Genomic DNA, 5,078 nt, shown 5'->3' on the forward strand with positions numbered 1-5,078 from the left:
GGCAAGTGTCTTCTACGGCCTCGGGCCGACCAAAGCATTGTGAGTGGATTTGGTAGACGGAAACTGAAAGAAGCCCGTCGTATATATGCATATATATATGTATGTGTGTGTGTTTGTGTGTCTGTGTTTGTCCCCCCTAGCATTGCTTGACAAACCAATGCTGGTGTGTTTACGTCCCCGTCACTTAGTGGTTCGGCAAAAGAGACCGATAGAATAAGTACTAGGCTTACAAAGAATAAGTCCCGGGGTCGATTAGCTCGACTAAAGGCGGTGCTCCAGCATGGCCGCAGTCAAATGACTGAAACAAGTAAAAGAGAGTATATATATGCCAGCATGGAAGATGGATGTTAAATGATGATGATGATGATGATGAAGAATTAAAAACAAACAAGCAAAGAAATATTTTGAGGTATTTCACTCAAATTCCACAGCTACTCCATCAACCCTCACCACGTTTGCTATTGGAAATGCAATGACCCAGTGATTGTCTCATTGGAAACCTATAACCAATGATGCCAGAAAACGAAAAAAAGAAAAAAAAGAAAAGAAGAAGCTAAATGTTTACAGTTAATCCATATTGAAAGCAATCATCAGTTCGCAAATAAGGTTTCTCTCGTATTTAACAAAATTCATTTCATTTATAAACGCATTTCTCAATTCATCTCAAAACTTATCTATATTAGTTTTTACATCTTATGCTGAAAGTGTCTAAAAGACTGTGTATCTTCATAGCAATGGAATAATAATAATAATAATGGCTTTCTAATTGATGTATCAATACCAGCAGATGACAACGTTTATCTAAAAGAAATGGAAAAACTTTCAAAATACAAAGACCTGGAAATAGAGATAACTCGAATGTGGAATCTAAAAACAGAAACAATTCCTATCATAGTAGGTGCCTTAGGTATAATAAAAAAAATATTCAGACAAATACATAACAAAAATACCAGGACTTACAAATATATATAACATACAGAAAATTGCACTACTGGGTACTGCACACATTCTACGCAAAACACTTTCAATACAGTAAACATAAGAGCACCACAGCAAACCACAGCACATACCCAAGGCGCACAGAGCTGCGCTCGGTAGTGAAGTGAAAGCATGTTATAAAAATAAAACTACTGAATAATAATAATAATTATAATAATAATCTTTGCAAAACCAAATATATGGTACCCTAGGCATAACACCGACATGAACTTCTAACTTCTTGTCTCTTGAGGTCTCTGGGTGAATCTTGGAGCCAGCTTGTACAAATACAAAGAAAAAGTCAAACTAATAATAATAATAATAATAATAATAATAATAATAAGAGCATCACAGCAAACCACAGCACATACCCAAGGCACGCAGAGCTGCGCTCGGTAGTGAAGTGAAAGCAAGTTATAAAATAAAACTACTGAATAATAATAATAATAATAATGATAATTCTTTCTACTATAAGCACAAGGCCTGAAATTTTGGTGGGAGGAGATGAGTCGATTACTTTGATCCCAGTGCATAACTGGTACTTAGTTTATCGACCCCGAAAGGGTGAAAGGTAAAGTCGACCTTGGTGGCATTTGAACTCAGAATGGGAAGACAGACAAAATACCGCTAATTATTTCGTCCGGCATGCTAACGAATCTGCCAGCTAACTACCTTAATAATAATAATAATAATAATAATAATAATAATAATGATGATGATGATGATGATGATAATAACAATGGTTTCAAATTTTGGCACAAGGCCAGCAATTTCAGTTCTCTACTGGAACTTATTTTACCGACCCTGGAAGGATGGAAGGCAAAGTCGACTATGGTGGAATTTGAACTCAAAACATAAAGACCGCTGAAATACTGCTGAGTACTTTGCTCAGCATGCTAACAGTTCTGCCAGCTCACCACCTTCTTCTTCTTCTTCTTCTTCTTCTTCTTCTTCTTCTTCTTCTTCTTAATAATAATAATAATAATAATAATAATAATAATAATAATAATAATAATAATAACAACAATAACATTAACAATAACAATAACAACAACAACAACAACAACAACAACAATCCTTTCTACTCTAGCATAAGGCCTGAAATTTTGGTGGCGGAGACTAGTCAATAACATTGGGCCCCAGTGTTCCACTGGTATTTATTTCATTGATCCCAGCACTCAACTGGTACCAAAAAAAAAAAAAAAGAAAGAAAAGAAAAGAAAAAAAAGGCAAAGTCAACCTCAGTGGAATTTGAACTCAGAACTTAAAAGACAAATTAAACGCCATTAAGCATTTGTTTTCCAATGTGCCAAGGATTCTGCCAGCTCTCAACCACTATTACTACTACTGATGATGGTGACGATGATGGTGGTGATGATGATGATGATTTCCAACATAAGCACTGGAGAAGACTGACAGTGAGTTTACACCGACTCCGGTACTTGACTGGATTTTATCAACCATGGAAGAATGAAAGGCGAAGTTGAGCTAACAAATTTTTGAACGCAAACTGCAAAAGGGGAGGTTTAGCTAAAAACTACACAAGCATTCTATTTGATGCTGCACCGATTCTGATCCACAGATCTCGAACTTGTTTGACACGCATGGGTTGTTTTTCCGAAACAAGCGCTGATGTTCAGAGACTTGCAGTACAGTTTTGCTTTAAAACCTTATCTTCATTTATTTCCAGTCTTCGTAACCAATTTCTAAAGCCCGTTTGTGAAATCTGTTGACAAAGATAGTCTCAAATACCCTTGCCTCTCGTTTGCTAGAGAAGAAAGTGTGTTTGATGTTTTTGACAAAACGTAGGGAAAACTCGTAATCAACCCAACTTAAAATCATACATTTTCCTTTCGTCTTTTTTTCTTCCCCTCCTCCTTCCCCGCTTCGGAATCTTCTTCGGTGACCATACTCTCTCCCTTTCTTTTGTCATAGCGACTGAATACAAAATCATTTATAGTTTTGTGTGGAGTTAGTTGATTCTTCATAATTGCTGTCATTCCAGTATGAATCACCTATCTGTCTCATTCGCATATTCAATGCTCACAATAGACTTGCCTCACCTACATATTATCATGCGTGTATATGTGTGTATAAATACATACATACATACATACATACATACGTATATATATATATATATATATTGTTTGTGACTGTTTTATTTGCCTCTCCTATATATCGCCAACCGACAACTCAATTACCTGCCTCGCACCTATGTATCTATCTCTCTCTCGCTATCTATCTATCTAGCTATCTAGCTATCTATTATCTATCTTACTATCTCTATCATTACATGGTTTGACCTGCCGGTATGGCTTAGCTGATGTGTGTATTAAGCTTTGCAAACAGCGTCAGTGTATTTTTCGTAGTTCTGCGGAATACTGGCGCTATACACTGTAAGGTAATCCATTTATTGTGATGTCATTTCAGCCTGAGTCACTAATATTTTTCTCTAAATCTAATTTATAGTGTTTATTTAGAAGCATGCGAAAACGCTTTTCCCTTTCTTCTTGCTCTGCTTATTACCACAACCACCATAATGACTATTATTACTACTTCGACTGATTTCTCTACTACTCCTTTTCTCACTTCATTGATTAGTATATATATATATATATATATATATATATATATATGAATAAATGTGTGTGTGTGCTTGCTTGTTTTATGAATCTAACTTTTGATTTTAAAGATGTCTTAGTAACTATTACTACTACAAAATATGTTTTGTGTAATATTTTAAGAAGTGATCTTTGTAAATTTTTGTTTCTTTTTTCTATGGCGATTTATCTATCTATCTATCTATCTATCTATCTATCTATCTGTCTGTCTGTCTGTCTGTCTGTCTATCTATCTATCTATCTATCTATCTATCTATCTATCTATCTATCTATCTATTTGTTTGTTTGTTTGTTTGTTTGTTTGTTTGTTTGTTTGTTTGTTTGTTTATTTATTTATCGGTTTTTGCAGGTGGGTCGGAGGGTGTCGGGCCAGCCAGGGTCGATTGTCTTCAGGGTGGGAGGGGTGGTGAAACGATAAAAAAAAAGTTGGATCTCTTCTTTATATAACGTTTACAACAGATCATTAGTTAAGAAAAGTATTCGTTGTTTATTCATTTTAACATTTTAAGTGGCAGAAAGAGAGAGAGAGAGAGACAGAGAATCTAGTGTTTGTCTAGTGTTGATGGGCGTTGCTTCTTCTTTTTCTTCTTTCTTTCTTTCCTACACATTTAGTACACAATCTGCCACTCTGCAAATCTAGTTTCTCTAGATGGGCCGTGGCTACAAAATATTTGGTTGCTTAAAAGTAGGTTACTGGTAACAATATCTGATTAAGCTGCCCAAACAGTCCCCACTTACAGGAAGTAACCAAACTAACTTGATACTGTTTATCTTTTGATGAAGCTAACGAAGGTCATTGTTTTCCTTGTTCGTTTTGTTGTTGCTGTCATTGATCATAATTACTGACAATAGATAATTCATTTTCTGAATTCCCCTTAATAAGATTTCCTTTACATCTCCCTCTTTCTCTCTCTCTTTCTCTCGTTTTTACTTCCTGAATTTTCTTTCATGTCTCAAATATCTTAAAATCTCTTTTCTGTTCTATTATCTAACTTGCACCTTTTATCAGTTTTAATTTTCTTTTCTTAATCGCTTGAATAGAAAACCAAAAGTCCTGGCAAATAAACTACACAACCAGTTATGCTTTCTAGTTTTCTATTTATTTCACTCAAACAAACGACAAACACTTTTCTTAGTCTCACATATTTCCCTTTAAAAGAACGAAACCTTTTTGCTGACTTGGCAAGTGGCAACCAATCGCTTCTATTTACCCTCTTCTGTAAGTTTATTATAACAAGACATAGCTTGCTCTGTCTGAATGAAAACTATTTTACGCCTCTGCCAACACCACCATCAATGTTAGTCTTTTTCAGTCTGACATTACGAACCTAAGAACTTCACAACTATAATATAGCATGTGTGTGTGTTTCCTCAAAACCTCTCCAGATTTCCTAAGGGCTGGGTTTAACTTTCGTTCCATGTTATTAAACAGACGAGAGATGTCTCTCTCCTTGAATAGGGAATCATTCTGTTACT

The 5,078-nt window shown here is 35.3% G+C and overlaps 1 protein-coding gene across 23 annotated transcripts in view; it reads left to right on the top strand.

Moving 5' to 3' along the window:
* Window positions 1-5,078, top strand: part of LOC106882391 (trithorax group protein osa) — a 656,478-nt gene that overhangs the window by 305,581 nt on the left and 345,819 nt on the right. For 3 of the 23 annotated variants that reach the window (XM_052969224.1, XM_052969233.1, XM_052969231.1), the window contains exon 1: window positions 3,160-3,382. The exons of 17 other annotated variants lie outside the window; for them this stretch is intronic. The gene's annotated coding sequence lies outside the window, so the exon portion shown is untranslated. Of the gene's footprint in view, window positions 1-3,159; window positions 3,383-5,078 lie in introns of those variants that run through there. 3 more of the 23 variants (XM_052969230.1, XM_052969236.1, XM_052969234.1) reach the window with 1 other exon arrangement.

Source organism: Octopus bimaculoides, chromosome 7 (assembly GCF_001194135.2).
Source record: "Octopus bimaculoides isolate UCB-OBI-ISO-001 chromosome 7, ASM119413v2, whole genome shotgun sequence".
Classification (NCBI taxonomy): Eukaryota; Metazoa; Mollusca; class Cephalopoda; order Octopoda; family Octopodidae; genus Octopus; species Octopus bimaculoides.